Source organism: Taudactylus pleione, unplaced genomic scaffold, assembly GCF_031769625.1.
Source record: "Taudactylus pleione unplaced genomic scaffold, aTauple2 ptg000265l, whole genome shotgun sequence".
NCBI classification, from domain to species: domain Eukaryota; kingdom Metazoa; phylum Chordata; class Amphibia; order Anura; family Myobatrachidae; genus Taudactylus; species Taudactylus pleione.
In genome coordinates, this window is record NW_028284667.1 from 9,413,132 (window position 1) to 9,430,957 (window position 17,826).

General features: G+C 43.4%; 1 protein-coding gene across 7 annotated transcripts in view; it reads right to left on the minus strand.

The window, feature by feature from the left end:
* LOC148514005 (toll-like receptor 8) overlaps positions 1 to 17,350 on the minus strand; it is a 55,334-nt gene extending 37,984 nt beyond the window's left edge. For 5 of the 7 annotated variants that reach the window (XM_088481172.1, XM_088481174.1, XM_088481173.1 and 2 more), the window contains exon 1: positions 17,289 to 17,335. The gene's annotated coding sequence lies outside the window, so the exon portion shown is untranslated. Of the gene's footprint in view, positions 1 to 17,288 lie in introns of all 7 variants that reach the window. The other 2 variants (XM_088481171.1, XM_088481175.1) reach the window with 2 other exon arrangements.
* Positions 17,351 to 17,826: the final 476 nt, after the last annotated feature.

A 17,826-nucleotide genomic window follows, 5' to 3' on the forward strand; every position in this document is an offset into this window, starting at 1 on the left:
TGGGATTTCTTGGAAGGATGTCAAATGTTCCTGCATAAAATTGTATAATCCAGAATAAAACAGCTGATGCTGCACTCCTTTGATCTGATGCGATCTGTTAGTTAAAATAATGCCATCTGTGGCATCCTAATGAAGGGGTATCATTGCTGGCAGTTCCTTATTATCAGTCAAAATCTGCCTGAAGTCTGTCACCGGGTGTTAGCCTCCCTTTTGCGGATGAGGGAGTGTGGCCGTGTTGGTCCACTAGGAATGGGCCGTGTGGACCTGTGGGTACTTGCCCTACCTCGCCGGAATGGCTGTGGTGTAAGGTGTCCCAGGGTCTTCGGCCACTTCCATCTCATGTTTGGCTTGCTGTGGTTCTCAGCTGCTAGCAGCTCAGACTTCTCCACATGTTATGTTTGAGGGGGATCTGCAGAGAGCCTCCTGATGTTAATCGGTGAAATATATAGTGTCCCAAAGTGGTGTGCTATAGGGTTCCAACATGTTTCGGCCTTGCGTGGCATTTTTCAAGGGATGCCAGTAGATGGCGCACAAAGACAAATACTACATATCAGAATTGCTGCTCATGCAACCTTTCCGTGTTACTGTTAAGTAGCAATGGATTGGGGATCAACAAGATACTGCAGCTGGGCTTCTAGCACATTGCACTGAAAGTTGGTGTTCCAATCTTCTAGCACATTGCACTGAAAGTTGGTGTTCCAATCTTCTAGCACATTGCACTGAAAGTTGGTGTTCCAATCTTGTTTCTGGGGAACTTGACTTGAAAGTTATGCAATGGAACCCAACTTAAAGTCACTGCTCTGCAGAGGAAACGAATTGAGGCACAGATTCTAATGGGATCTGGCGCAGGTGAGACTGTGTTAATACCACGTATACCCCTTATCCCCAACAAATTTCCTTTCCAATTCAAACACCTGCAGTTTCCTGTAAGTGTCTGCTTCGCTATGACGATCAACAAGTCATAGGGAAAAATGCTCAGGGTTGCAGGCATAGATCAGGACCAGCTGCTTCTCACCTTGGCAGCTTTACATAGCTTGCTCGCGAGTTAGTAGCCCCAATCATCTTTTTGTGTTAATCCCTGAAGGAAAAACTGCAAATATCGTTTACAAAGACATTTTGTGATCAATGTTTACAATATAAAATATACATCACAATATTAGATGCCACTATTGTCTGTGTAAAATTAGTTCCACTGAGCAATAACAGAGATCCACGCAAGCGAAGCTGCAGGCAAGCGCAAGTATTATCATTATTATTATTATACTTTATTTATATGGAGCCACAAGTGTTCTGCAGCACCTTACATAGTACATAGAACTAATAAGTGAGCAAAAAACAAGTAACTTACAGTACATTACAGTGCAGGACAAGGACACGATTTATATACATTGCTGCAATAGTGATTAAACACTCACAATAAGCAGCAGGGAGTTGGCAGTCACGTGTTAGGTGCCCTTATGGGGAGTAAAGAGTCAAAGAAAATGTAAATAGAAGCACATGAGGGAAGAGGTCCCAGCTCATGAGAGCTTACATTCTAAAGGGGAGGGGCAGACAGACAGGCGTGACACAGAAGGGGAAGATAGGGAGGAAAGAGCATGAAGTGGGTTAGGATGAGAGCTGGAAGGCCTTGATGAAGTAGTGGGTCTTGAGAGCCCATTTGAAGATTTGTAGAGAGGTGGAGAGTCTGATAGGGAGAGGGAGAGCATTCCAAAGATAGGGAGCAGCACGGGCAAAATCTTGGATGCGGGAGTGGGAGGAAGTAATCAGTTGGCAAGAGAGGTGGCATGCATTTGTTGAGCGAAGTGGACAGACGGGAGTGTGAAGGGAGAGAAGGTCAGAAATGTATGCGGGAGAGGATTTGGTGAGGGCTTTGTAGGCGAGTGTAAGAACCTTGAATTGGCATCTGAAGGGGAAGGGGAGCCAGAGTAGGGCTTGAAGTAGAGGGGAAGCTGATGTAGAACGTCTGGAGAGGAAGATGTGCCGAGCAGCAGCATTGAGAACTGATTGTAGTGGAGAGAGGTGAGAGAATGGGAGGCCAGATAGTAGAAGGTTACAGTAGTCCAATCTGGAGATGACCAGTGACTGGATGAGGGTTTTAGTGGCATCCTGGGTGAGGAACGGTCTAATCCTGGAGATATTTTTTAGGTGGAAACAGCAGGACTGCGAGAGGTGCTGAATGTGTGGTTTAAATAAGAGGGAAGAGTCTAGGATAACTCCAAGACAGCGCACTTTGGGGCTAGAGGCGATAGTTGTGCCATCAATAGATAATAAAATTGTGGGAAGTGAGGTAGTGGAAGAAGGTGGAAAGATGATCATCTCAGTCTTAGACATGTTAAGTTTAAGAAAGAACAAAAAGTAATCCCCCAGCACACTGAATGAAATCAGCAATAATATTTGAAAATCTACATGGTGGTAGATAATTCAGAGATCTCAGTTGCATATATTTGCAAAGATATGGCTAAGCCTCCAGGCCGCGTCACGGCGTCTCTGATACTGGAGGTCCCTATCACTTGGTCACAATCTGGGGTGCAGAACCCCCAAAAAGCCGGCGATAGCCAGCCACCCCAGCGAAGCACACCAGTGAGAGACTAAAGTGTTAGTACAGGATTAAAGCAAAAACTATGTGTTAATAAGTGAAAGGTGTAATTAAAATGCTAAGAAAAACATATACACACTATAAAATAGAAAAAGAATATATTAGAAAGTGTGAAAGTGCTAAATAAGGTGTTAATGTGTGCCTCACCAGAGCAGCCCAGCCACACCAACCCCAAGGGGCACCGCACCCCAAACTCATCCCCAAAACTGATAACTATATCCAATTTGGGTAATAATTGCCCAATATAAGGCCACATGATAATGGCACATACAAATATACCTGAATTGAGAGCCAGCTTACCTTGGAGTCACCCCTAAGTCCTCCTAATGGCACTACAAGAACCAGCATGCCCTCTTATCGCTGGTCCCATCTATGCCTCTCAATACAGAAATACAAGTTGGAAGCTGCTCAATCACTCCAGTAATATCACTCAGGTGCATGTAAGGGAGGGGAGGGTCTATACAAGAAACAACAAAAAGTAATCCCCCAGCACACTGAATGAAATCAGCAATAAGATTTGAAAAACTACATGGTGGTAGAAAATTCAGAGATCTCAGTTGCATATATTTGCAAAGATATCAGATGCCAGTAGAGCCAATGGCCTGATGGGCAGTCCAGCCCAAAAGTTTGGCTGACCAGCTCCACCTCTCTGTGCTTTGCTGACATGCATGGAGACAGTGTGTGACTTGAAGCCTCACCTCCGTGACTCAAAGCATGCCTTTGTGAGGCCTTTCCACGTTCCTTTAACAAGGGATGCCAGGACTGTTCTACAGCCCCAGTCTGTCCCTACCCACCACCAATAATTGTGCCTGCACAGTAGTAAAAGTCCCCTCATCTTGCTTTGGGGCTTTACTGTTTTTTCCTTCCTGGTGACTGGCTCTACTTCAAGGACCAGCCATCATATTAAATGTACTCTTGCCTACAGTATGGAACAACACCAAGTTCTAACTGGTTAAGCTTCCTGGCATCCTAATGAAGGGGTATCATTGCTGGCAGTTCCTTATTATCAGTCAAAATCTGCCTGAAGTCTGTCACCGGGTGTTAGCCTCCCTTTTGCGGATGAGGGAGTGTGGCCGTGTTGGTCCACTAGGAATGGGCCGTGTGGACCTGTGGGTACTTGCCCTACCTCGCCGGAATGGCTGTGGTGTAAGGTGTCCCAGGGTCTTCGGCCACTTCCATCTCATGTTTGGCTTGCTGTGGTTCTCAGCTGCTAGCAGCTCAGACTTCTCCACATGTTATGTTTGAGGGGGATCTGCAGAGAGCCTCCTGATGTTAATCGGTGAAATATATAGTGTCCCAAAGTGGTGTGCTATAGGGTTCCAACATGTTTCGGCCTTGCGTGGCATTTTTCAAGGGATGCCAGTAGATGGCGCACAAAGACAAATACTACATATCAGAATTGCTGCTCATGCAACCTTTCCGTGTTACTGTTAAGTAGCAATGGATTGGGGATCAACAAGATACTGCAGCTGGGCTTCTAGCACATTGCACTGAAAGTTGGTGTTCCAATCTTCTAGCACATTGCACTGAAAGTTGGTGTTCCAATCTTCTAGCACATTGCACTGAAAGTTGGTGTTCCAATCTTGTTTCTGGGGAACTTGACTTGAAAGTTATGCAATGGAACCCAACTTAAAGTCACTGCTCTGCAGAGGAAACGAATTGAGGCACAGATTCTAATGGGATCTGGCGCAGGTGAGACTGTGTTAATACCACGTATACCCCTTATCCCCAACAAATTTCCTTTCCAATTCAAACACCTGCAGTTTCCTGTAAGTGTCTGCTTCGCTATGACGATCAACAAGTCATAGGGAAAAATGCTCAGGGTTGCAGGCATAGATCAGGACCAGCTGCTTCTCACCTTGGCAGCTTTACATAGCTTGCTCGCGAGTTAGTAGCCCCAATCATCTTTTTGTGTTAATCCCTGAAGGAAAAACTGCAAATATCGTTTACAAAGACATTTTGTGATCAATGTTTACAATATAAAATATACATCACAATATTAGATGCCACTATTGTCTGTGTAAAATTAGTTCCACTGAGCAATAACAGAGATCCACGCAAGCGAAGCTGCAGGCAAGCGCAAGTATTATCATTATTATTATTATACTTTATTTATATGGAGCCACAAGTGTTCTGCAGCACCTTACATAGTACATAGAACTAATAAGTGAGCAAAAAACAAGTAACTTACAGTACATTACAGTGCAGGACAAGGACACGATTTATATACATTGCTGCAATAGTGATTAAACACTCACAATAAGCAGCAGGGAGTTGGCAGTCACGTGTTAGGTGCCCTTATGGGGAGTAAAGAGTCAAAGAAAATGTAAATAGAAGCACATGAGGGAAGAGGTCCCAGCTCATGAGAGCTTACATTCTAAAGGGGAGGGGCAGACAGACAGGCGTGACACAGAAGGGGAAGATAGGGAGGAAAGAGCATGAAGTGGGTTAGGATGAGAGCTGGAAGGCCTTGATGAAGTAGTGGGTCTTGAGAGCCCATTTGAAGATTTGTAGAGAGGTGGAGAGTCTGATAGGGAGAGGGAGAGCATTCCAAAGATAGGGAGCAGCACGGGCAAAATCTTGGATGCGGGAGTGGGAGGAAGTAATCAGTTGGCAAGAGAGGTGGCATGCATTTGTTGAGCGAAGTGGACAGACGGGAGTGTGAAGGGAGAGAAGGTCAGAAATGTATGCGGGAGAGGATTTGGTGAGGGCTTTGTAGGCGAGTGTAAGAACCTTGAATTGGCATCTGAAGGGGAAGGGGAGCCAGAGTAGGGCTTGAAGTAGAGGGGAAGCTGATGTAGAACGTCTGGAGAGGAAGATGTGCCGAGCAGCAGCATTGAGAACTGATTGTAGTGGAGAGAGGTGAGAGAATGGGAGGCCAGATAGTAGAAGGTTACAGTAGTCCAATCTGGAGATGACCAGTGACTGGATGAGGGTTTTAGTGGCATCCTGGGTGAGGAACGGTCTAATCCTGGAGATATTTTTTAGGTGGAAACAGCAGGACTGCGAGAGGTGCTGAATGTGTGGTTTAAATAAGAGGGAAGAGTCTAGGATAACTCCAAGACAGCGCACTTTGGGGCTAGAGGCGATAGTTGTGCCATCAATAGATAATAAAATTGTGGGAAGTGAGGTAGTGGAAGAAGGTGGAAAGATGATCATCTCAGTCTTAGACATGTTAAGTTTAAGAAAGAACAAAAAGTAATCCCCCAGCACACTGAATGAAATCAGCAATAATATTTGAAAATCTACATGGTGGTAGATAATTCAGAGATCTCAGTTGCATATATTTGCAAAGATATGGCTAAGCCTCCAGGCCGCGTCACGGCGTCTCTGATACTGGAGGTCCCTATCACTTGGTCACAATCTGGGGTGCAGAACCCCCAAAAAGCCGGCGATAGCCAGCCACCCCAGCGAAGCACACCAGTGAGAGACTAAAGTGTTAGTACAGGATTAAAGCAAAAACTATGTGTTAATAAGTGAAAGGTGTAATTAAAATGCTAAGAAAAATATATACACACTATAAAATAGAAAAAGAATATATTAGAAAGTGTGAAAGTGCTAAATAAGGTGTTAATGTGTGCCTCACCAGAGCAGCCCAGCCACACCAACCCCAAGGGGCACCGCACCCCAAACTCATCCCCAAAACTGATAACTATATCCAATTTGGGTAATAATTGCCCAATATAAGGCCACATGATAATGGCACATACAAATATACCTGAATTGAGAGCCAGCTTACCTTGGAGTCACCCCTAAGTCCTCCTAATGGCACTACAAGAACCAGCATGCCCTCTTATCGCTGGTCCCATCTATGCCTCTCAATACAGAAATACAAGTTGGAAGCTGCTCAATCACTCCAGTAATATCACTCAGGTGCATGTAAGGGAGGGGAGGGTCTATACAAGAAACAACAAAAAGTAATCCCCCAGCACACTGAATGAAATCAGCAATAAGATTTGAAAAACTACATGGTGGTAGAAAATTCAGAGATCTCAGTTGCATATATTTGCAAAGATATCGCTAAGCCAGCTTTTTTGGGGTTCTGCACCCCAGATTCTGACCAAGTGATAGGGACCTCCGGTATCAGAGACGCCGTGACGCGGCCCGGAGGCTTAGCCATATCTTTGCAAATATATGCAACTGAGATCTCTGAATTATCTACCACATGTAGTTTTTCAAATCCTATTGCTGATTTCATTCAGTGTGCTGGGGGATTACTTTTTGTTGTTTCTTGTATAGACTAACCCCTCCCTTACATGTACCTGAGTGATATTACTGGAGTGATTGAGCAGCTTCCAACTTGTATTTAAGTTTAAGAAAGCGCTGGGACATCCATGAAGAGACAGCAGAGAGACAGTTGGAGATACGGATAAGGAGCGAAGGGGAGAAGCTCAGGGGTGGAAAGGTAAATTTGAGTATCATCAGCATAGAGATGATATTGGAGGTCAAAGGAGTTTATAAGTTCACCTAAAGAGGATGTACATAGGGAGAAAAGGAGAGGTCCAAGAACAGAATCTTGGGGAACTCCTACTGTTAGTGAAAGTGGGGGGGAAGAGGAGTCATGAGAGGATACAGAGAAGGAACAATCAGAGAGGTAGGAGGAAAGCCAGGAGAGGGCAGTGCTATGTAAACAAAGAGAGTGAAGGATTTGCAGGAGGAGAGGGTGGTCTACAGTGTTAAATGCAGCAGAGAGGTCAAGGAGAATGAGCACAGAGTAGTGGCCCTTGGATTTGGCAACTAGGAGGTCATTGCTGACTTTTGTGAGGGCAGTTTCAGTGGAGTGGAGAGAACTGAAGCCAGATTGAAATGAGTCAAGGAGGGAGTGGGAGGAAAGAAAGGTGTTAAGGTGGTTGTAAACAATATGCTCAAGGAGTTTTTAAACAAAAGGGAGAAGAGAGATGGGTCAGTAATTGGAAAGTATGTTAGGATCAAGGGTAGATTTTTTAAGTATGGGGGAGACAAGGGCATGTTTGAATGCATAAGGGACAGTGCCAGAAGATAGGGAGAGATTAAGGAGGTGAGCAATATGGGAACAGGCTGAAGGAGACAGGTAACAGAGGAGACGGGAAGGGATAGGGTCAAGAGGGGAGGTGGAAGGAGGGGAGGACCGTTGAGGGCCATGACTACCTCTCCAGAAACAGGGCAGAAGGATGTCAGAGTTGGTGAGGCAGAAGGGGAGGGGTGGTCAGGGAAAGGAGGGGGAGGAGTGCTGAGGGTCTGATGGGATATGATGTCAATTTTAGATGTAAAGTATGTGGAAAAGTCAAGGGCAGAGAGCGAGGAGGGGAGGTGAGGAGGGGAAAGGCAGAGAAGGGAGTTGAAAGTGCCAAAGAGACACCGGGGATTTGAGGACTGAGAGGAGATGAGGTAGCAAGTATCAAAATATATGACAACATTTTGGCCACATGGCTCAGTGTAGCTGTAAAATGTAAGAAAATGCCCACTGTGCTCTTGTTGATAGATGCAGAGAGGGCCATATCTCTTGGTTGTTTATGTTGGAAATGCTTAGTATGTCTGGAATTCAAGTGAATTTCCTAATAGTAATCCAAGCATTACATAGGACCCCATAAACTAAAATCATTGTTACCAATGCTACATTGGATGTCAAAAATATAAACAATGGTACAAAACAGGGATTTTAATTGAACCTGTGTGCTGCAACTATTGGAACATATACATACATTAAAAGTATAACAGCAGGCTCATGCAAATACAAAACTACCCTTTGTTCTCACAATATTCCCTCCTTACTATAAAAAACAGGGTAGTGGTAAATTGTAATCCAATTTGCTATGTCATTTCTCAGCTGAGCAACATTTTTCAATGATTAACATCTTGAAATCAATGAGCTGTGTAGAATGATAATCCTCTGCTTTATCTGGCTTTTATGGCCTCTCTTCAATGTCTATATAAGTCACATAGACCACAAACTTGCAAAGTTTTACTTTCAGTAATATATTTGCCATGTGTGCAGGGTGTGCAGTACACATAGGGTCATGAGTAAGGGGGCGGCTAGTTTTTTCACCTGTGGGATTACCCTCTTCCAGGGTCAAACTGGCCATCTGGCACTTCTGGCAGATGCCAGTAGAGCCAATGGCCTGATGGGCAGTCCAGCCCAAAAGTTTGGCTGACCAGCTCCACCTCTCTGTGCTTTGCTGACATGCATGGAGACAGTGTGTGACTTGAAGCCTCACCTCCGTGACTCAAAGCATGCCTTTGTGAGGCCTTTCCACGTTCCTTTAACAAGGGATGCCAGGACTGTTCTACAGCCCCAGTCTGTCCCTACCCACCACCAATAATTGTGCCTGCACAGTAGTAAAAGTCCCCTCATCTTGCTTTGGGGCTTTACTGTTTTTTCCTTCCTGGTGACTGGCTCTACTTCAAGGACCAGCCATCATATTAAATGTACTCTTGCCTACAGTATGGAACAACACCAAGTTCTAACTGGTTAAGCTTCCTGTCTAGGGAAAGATGCCTCGGCTGAAACAATGCACTATCAGTTGAGGGCACATTGCTGATCTGCTCTTCCTCCCGATAATCCAGATGGATTTATTCCCTTTCCCACTACTTCTCTACTTTCTCTCCTCACTTCTCATCCCCTTTCCTCCTCTCTGCTTGACCCTTCGCTTTTGCATTCTGTTACATTATTTTTCCTTCCCCTCTGCTTTTCAACTTTCCTCCGATGATGCCATCCATTCTTCAACACATTGACTAGGGATGGACATCATAAGCCCAGCATTGAATGGTTGCTGGACTTCTGACATCAAAACACTCAATGCGATGGCTACTAGCATTGCATCATAGCCATACGATGGTATAATAATTGATTAGTATTCTATGTGCATGTGCATAACAGCCAGAGCCATGCACCATGTGTACTTAAGCTTAGGTGCAGGCATCAATTCTGGGTGTCCACAGCTGATTTTAAACAGACAGCCATCAGAGCTTCAGAAGCAGCATCTGATGGTTGACAAAACCTGCTATTTGCCGGAAAATGTTGAATTGGGAACCATCGGTTTCTGATGTCTATCCCAAACATTGACCATCATGAAAGAGATAAACAGTTGACTTCCACAGCATTGTCTGCAGATCAGTTGAGTGTGTGTGAAAGTGTTGTTACTGTATATATGCAGGATGTTATTAATATATTGTAAGTGGAAAGATATGAATGTAATGTGTGTGGATTGGCTTAAATGTTTACCTTTTAAAAAGTAGTTCCAGTTATATTGGTATAATGGGGGAAAAAAACTCAGGGCGGACAGAAAAAGAAAGACAAACGTAAATCTCAGCCCCCCTACCTTTTCTTGTTCACTTCCTATGGAAAATTGTTACTTACTGCACCTTTTATATATATATATATATATATATATATATATATAATGAGGGCAGATGCAAACAAGCAGCGGCACTCTGAGACTTTCAAAAGGACAAAGTATTACAGAATTATGGTGAAACTGATGTTTCGGGGCCCACGCGCCCCTTTGTCAAGGTGAATACACAAATAGTGAAAAAGGCTTACCTTAAATAAGTGAAGAAGCCCACCAAGTGTGCAGCAAGGACGGGAGGTCGCATCACTGATGCGTCCCACCTAGATGACATCCGGAAACCATGGTAATGGAGCCAAACATTATCCAATGTACATGGCAACAGTCAAAGGAAAGAAAGTGAAGCTGAATGATACAGGAAGAACTGACCCATAGGTAATAATGACCCGGTGTAATAAGCAAAAGCTCATTGCCCGCAGAGTAAGGCACGGAAAAGTGTACATAGTAAGCACAGGCAAAAAATACAGAGGAGGGAAGGAGTGGCTATAGCTTAAAAGATAAACAATAAATATGGGATGGGTACATGATGCCTGCTCTCGGGATCACGGCAGTCAGAAACCCGACGCCGGCATCCCGACAGGTTTAGGATACAGACATCGCTCTGTAGGTATCCTAACCCTCCCTCTGTCTGTACTCTAACCCTCCCTTCATGGGGTTTGAACCTAACCTCTCCCCTAATGCCTAAACCTAACCCTCCCCTCTCAATTGAGATCAAGTTTAGATTACACTGCACTATGGAATATGTCATATATATATTGACATGCCCATGTAGTCTTTACTAAGTAGGTATGACTAGAAGACCGTTTCGAAAACGTATGGCTAACCACCGTTCGACCATACGTGCAGAATTACAATCAAAGACCTCTGAGAAACCAGTGGCGAAACATTTTGCCACCTGCGGACATTCTGCAGCGTCACTTAAGTGCATGCTGATTGATCATGTTCCTAAATCCAGTGGTGGCGATAGAGAACTGCTTCTAAAAAAACGTGAGGCCAAATGGATTTTTTTTGCTTGACACAGTGTGTTATGTCCGGCTAAGATGCGCTCCAAGTGGTGGAGCGCATGTCTGCCTTGTCTGGTTTTTGATGACGGGTCATAGACATCTGCCTTGAATTATCCGGATGTCCTGCATTCCACCTGGTGGAACGCACGCGGCTTCCGGTTTCAGCTACGAGTGGCTGTATTTTCTGTGTGCCATGTGTGCCCTGGCTGGGGTGCCGATGATGGGGCGCAGTGAGAGTTAATGCACCTACCTGGTAGGTTGATTTATATGTTTCACAGGGTTGGCTATGTTATATTTATGGCTCTTCCGGTTTTAGATTGTGGGCGGTACCTATAGGGATTGTTTGGGCTATTTAAATCGGCTCACACTGCAGATTGACTCGGAGTTACTTGTGGTGGAGTTATGTTGGTGAATTTCTTGTCTTGACAAAGGTCTATTTGGACCGAAGCGTCGACCATTGTTTTAAATCATGTGAGTGATTAAAAACCTTTTTCAACTGACTGGTGAGTGCCTATTCCATTTATTTGGACTTTATATACATTTGGGACTTTTGATGTCTTTAATGGAGCACCCCACAATTGGAGTTTCTATTGCAGTGAGTGCAGCTTTCTGGACTATATGTGAACTGATTGAACTTGTGCTTAGATACAATCATTTCAGTTATGGCGATGAGTTTTTTGTACAGGTGTCTGGCACGGTGATGGGGTCAAACTTGGTCCCATCGTATGCCAACCTCTACATGGACCATTATGAACAGCAATACATCCTAGGGATGTTTGGTAATAAAATTTTGTGCTATAAGCGATTTATTGATGATCTGTTTATGATCTGGACAGGTACAAAAGTTGAGTTTTTTTTAAATGATTACATTCCTCAATGCACTTGACAGCCCAATAAGGTTCACTGCCTGTATTGATAAAGACTCTATCAATTTCCTTGATGTCACAATTATACGTGAGGGCATGATGTTGAGTTCAACACTATACCGAAAAGTGACAAATAGGAACACATTGCTTCATTCGACAAGCCACCATGCAAGCAGAATTAAGGAATCACTCCCTATATCACAATTTATCCGAGTCTTGTGTAACAATACGTCACAAGATAGGGCAGAAATACAGTTGCTTGATATGCGCAACAGATTCCTAGCTCATGGGTACTCACCAGTAGTTGTTGATAGGTGTCTGGTCAAGGCACGACATAGATATCTCAATATTACCAGCAAAAAATCGATTGAGACCAACAGGATGATCTACCCCATGACATACGATTTGGCAGCCAATGTTACCAGCAAGGCCATCAAGAAGCATTGGCCCATAATCTCCTCTGATCCGCTACTTAAAGGGATTAGCAAGCGACCACCTATGATGGCATACCACCGTGGGCCGAACCTGAGACAACTTTTGATGCGATCAACTAAACAGCCGACTAAACCATCAACACAGTGGCTTCAAAGCGGCAAACGTGGATGTTATCACTGTGCTGATTGCACTACTTGTCGCTCTAGGCTGGTAGGGACCCATTTTGCTCATCCACATAGTGGAAAGAAAATTGAGATCAAGTTTAGATTACACTGCAATATGAAATATGTCATATATATATTGACATGCCCATGTAGTCTTTACTACATAGGTATGGCTAACCACCGTTCGACCATACATGCAGCATTACAATCAAAGACCTCTGATAAACCAGTTGCCGAAGCATTTTCCTACCTGCGGACATTCTGCGGCGTCACATAAGTGCATGCTGATTGATCATGGGGGTCATTCAGACCCGCTCGCGAGCGGCAGTACACTCGCAAGCGGGTCGATGTTCCCCAATGTGCATGCGCACGACGGAGGGAGCTCCGTCGTGCGCATGCGCGGGACTCGGGGAGCGATGGGCTTTCCATTGCTCTGGGTCTCGCACCAAAGGGGGTGTGCTGTCGATGTTGATTGACAGCACGCCCCCTTTGGTGGGCGTGCTGGGGGCGTGCCTGCCAGACAGAGGCGTTCCCATGGGAACGCCTACCGTCTGAAGCTGGCCCCACTGACATCACTAGTGATGTCAGTGGGAGTGATAGAGCCAAAATCACTCCAGGGCTTGTGGCAGGGAGACCCTACCGCAGGGTCTCCATCGCAAGTCTGATGGTTGCGATTGTCAAGACCATCGCGACCATCTTTTTGGCCACTCGCATATGCTGTGGGTGGTCACCCACAGCTATACGAGCGGCCAGGAGGCCCCTCCATTTTCATGGAGGAGGGCCCTGATTCAGAGCGAGCGCTCTGGTCAGAGCGTTCAACTCTGAATCAGGCCCTATGTTCCTAAATCCATTCGGGGTGGAGATAGAGAACTGTTTCTAAAAAAACGTGAGGCCAAATGGATTTTTTTGCTTGACACAGTTGCCCCATGTGGCTTGAACGAGTATCACCCATACAATATGTTTTTGCGGTGATTACCGTATATTATGTAATTGTTCTGAATTTGATTAGAACCCTTGTTGGCACATACTTACATTTTTCTCTGCTTTTTCCCCCTTTTTTTTCTGGGGAATTTTACAATGCTTGATTTATGTGTTACTTGTATGTTTTGTCCTGTCTAGTTATTTGTGTGAATATAGTCTCGGGGGGAAGGGGGGGTGTTTTCTTGCTCTGTGAGCCATTTTCTTGCCCAATCTATGAGATATATTACAGTCGCTTCATTATGTTGTTTCTGGTGTATTTATATGCTGTATATGAGTATTAGTGCAGTTCTGCACTATTATTTAATGAAACATGAGTATGTTGACATCCAGTTACTACTTTTGTTGCTATTGGTTACTATGGCAACACCTTGATGACGTCCCGCTGGATATATCCCTCTGTGTTATGTCCGGCTAAGATGCGCTCCAAGTGGTGGAGTGCATGTCTGCCTTGTTGTCTAGTTTTTGATGACTCGTCATAGACGTCTGCCCTGAATTATCCGGATGTCCTGCGTTCCACCTGGTGGAATGCATGCGGCTTCCGGTTTCAGCTATGAGTGGCTGTATGTTCTGTGTGCCATGTGTGCTCTGGCTGGGGCGCCGATGATGGGGCGCAGTGAGAGTTAATGCACCTACCTGGTAGGTTGATTTATATGTTTCACAGGGTTGGCTATGTTATATTTATGGATCTTCCGGTATTAGATTGTGGGCTGTACCCATTGGGATTGTTTGGGCTATTTAAATCGGCTCACACAGCAGGTTGACTCGGGGTTACTTGTGGTGGAGTTATGTTGGTGAATTTCTTGTCTTGACAAAGGTCTATTTGGCCCGAAATGTCGACCATTGTTTTAAATCATGTGAGTGATTAAAAACCTTTTTCAACTGACTGGTGAGTGCCTATTCCATTTATTTGGACTTTATATACATTTGAGACTTTTGATGTCTTTAATGGAGCACCCCACAATTGGAGTTTCTATTGCAGTGAGAGCAGCTTTCTGGACTATATATATATATTATAAGGCGAGCTCAGGGAGGACAGAAACCTCCCGTTGAGCAGAAGGGCTAGGAGCAAGGAGTCAGCAATAAAGTGTTAGGTACCCTTCTGGGGAGCAAGGAGTAGAAGAAAGTAATAAATCTCTTACTCCAAACTAGGGAATAGGGGGTCAGGGCACCAACGTATGATAGAACTTTTAGCTTACACTGAGGTGTTAAGAAATAAAGTTTATTTACTTTAACACAAACATTTCACTAAATTATAAAAGTGTTGCCTTACATTTTATTATTGCACACAAGCAGTAGTGACTTTCACAATAGACATGTGAGGCATGTGCCCGGGGGTGTCACATGCAGTGGGCGTAGCACATCAACACTCTTGCATCAGATCCCTGATAGACTGCTGCCTGATGTGACTAGTTTATTTTTCAGCCGGTGGGAGGTGGACATGATGTGTGGGGGGAAGGGGCAGCCGATAATGTTGTTCCTATGGGCATACTAACCCTAAATATACTCCTGCACACAAGCGATTTTTACAAAAAATAAGAAACAGCACACAAATATAGAACAAATACGTACAAGGTTAAAAATGAAGGTGATGATGTAGGGTAGAGTCTATCCTGACAGAGAACACTGTGATAATCTAGACCAGCATCAGTGGTGCTTGCTGTGTCATCCATAAGTACACAAAAAATGTTCTATAATGGCAGGACAGGGGGATCCAGGTACTAATTAGAAACCTCTGCTGGGTACACACTTGTTGATATATTGTTTCTTCCATCATTGAACGATATATTGGTAGCGCATCGGTGGTTGTGTACACCCGATATATCTGTGAACAACATCATTCACAGACATATCAAGTTGGCCCTGAAGAACAGCCGATACTGATATATCTGAAAGAGATATTGGTGCATCTGCATGTGTTTTAAAGACAGCTGATACTGACATCACAATTGGGTGTGCATATTTAAATGCCCAGTTGTGATGTTAGGCCAGACATATAAAGCGGCCGATTGGTAAGTGTGCATAGCTTACCATTCAGCAAGCTCAGACAGCAGGATCGTTCTGCTGACTGATCAGTTGTGATAATGTGTACCCAGCATTAGAGAAAGCAGTCACCATACTGATATTCAAAAGAGATTATCTGGAATTAGTGAATTCCAGATCATTTTTGACACATAGGGCGAGATGTAATAGGGTCCAAGTTTTTCGTGTGAGACAAACTCGGACCTTCTCGCATATTTAAAGGTCTGAATTTGTCTCAAAACTCTCCAAATGTAATAGTCTGCAAACTTGTGAGTTTGAGGCTATTACATTATGCAAGTCTGGGTGAGTTTTCTCCTATGAAAACTAAGACCTTTTAATGCGACTAGTACTAAAAGGTCCAAGTTATACAGAAGTCTTCACAGATCAATGAGATCCATGAAGGCTTCTGTATTTTAAAAAATAAACTGTTAAAAAAAGAGTGCCCCCCCCCTTCCCCCACAAGCAAAGTCAGCCCCAGGCTCTGTAGAGCCTGTCCTGGTTCTTAAAATACAGGGGGAAAAATGTGTAGGGTTCCCCTGTATTCTATGAACCAGCACAAGGCTCTGCTAGGCCGGTCCTGGTTGAGGAAATACAGGGGAGAAAATGAGTAGAGGTCCCCTGTATTTTACATAACCAGCACTGGATTCTTTCTAGTGGGGGTGTAAAGCCACAGCCGGGGAACCATTTCACTGGGTTCCCCGATCAAAGCATTATACCTAACCACTAGTCAGTGCTCACACTGCCTGCTATGCACAGGAAAACAAAACAGCATATAAATTCCCTAGAACAAAATATGCAATTGTGACATTAGCTTAAGGTATAAAGTATGTTGGTTGGAGGTATATAAAGTATGTTGGTTGGAGATGATAGGTGTAAAGTTTTACCATTCAATTAATGTCAAACTGTGTCACTCTATTGTTGGATTTCCTGTGTAGTAAAACAATAGATCTGTCTCCAACATGTAAAGGCACAAAATAATTCAGGTTTTGCTATGTATACTGTATGTTGATATTTGGATGAAAGGCAAACATGTAAAATCACCCTGAGAAAAGCTTGCGTTCATCCCTGCAGGGAAAATATAAACTGCAGCAAGCTATTACAGAGTTAAGATGCAATTAATATTTTTTTCTACAGACACATTCTTTCTCAGCTGTTTCATTGTAGCAATCATAAATATATAACTATTATTGCATCAGATATATAGGACAGGTGATAAGACAACACAATCAAGCCTAACACCAATAGCATCATATTGGTTACAACAAGGTCTATACCAGTGGTTCCTAAACTGTGCGCCGTGGCTGTGGGTGCCTCAGGACACTTGCAGGGGTGCCTCAAGTTGGTGCTCCAGCACTAAATAATATTATTTATGGTCAATGTAATGTAAATATATAGACAAACAGAAGCTCAAACCTGTCCAACACCACATAACTGACCCTAAGCATGACAAGTCAGCAGTTTACTTCACTTTATTACTTTACTACATTTTTTTCTGAATTTCTCAATGCAAACGTTTGGCTTAGGGGTGCAGTGAAAACAATGCTGATACTCTAGGGCGCCGTGGTTCAAAAAAGTTTGGGAACCTCTGGTCTATACTATCCACACAGCATGCTACATCACATCTTTCCTAATACAATATTTCATCTTCTGTTAATAGTTTTCTTTTATAAAAGCAATATACATACACAGAGACACCTGCCTTGGATACTGTGTGTTGTAGATTTTTTTTTAGAAAAGCACAACATGCTTAAGTAAAGTTTGTTTTACAATGCTGGTTATAAATCTAGAATTTAATTAGATTACACAAAATAATGTGAAAATAAAACATTTAGTTATTTTCTGCCACTATCCGAATGAAAATCAAAGATTCAATGCTTAATATTATCGAATTGACTTACCAGTATTAGTACACTTCTGCATGGTGTTTTTGCTGTGGATAAGATCAATGTTTCAAAGGACTTTCGTTTACTGATTGTAATGTGATCCTCAAATGACGGCATGTAACTAAATATGGAAGACTTCCTCTTTCTTTCAAGAGCAATTTGTTTCACAATTCAGTTGCATGTTTAGGACTTGATGTGTTTAGGACCATTACATCTACATAACAGGAAGTAATAAAGATTGTGACAGGCAACCTACACATTTCAATTGGTAAAAAAGAGAACTTTAGAAACAAACTTAAATTAATAATAGCTATATTTACTAAAGTGAGAGTTTTTAGAAGTGGAGCAACCAATCAGATTCTACTTAACATTTAATTAGCACATTCTAGAAGATAATAGCTAGATTTTGATTGGTTGCTATGGGCAACATCTCCACTTCTAAAAATTCTCACTTTAGTACATTTACCCCTAGCTGTTAATTATAGTCTATTTGTATATTTCGATTTACCATGTTTTTTTTTTCCATTTTCGATGTGTGCATTATATTTGACAT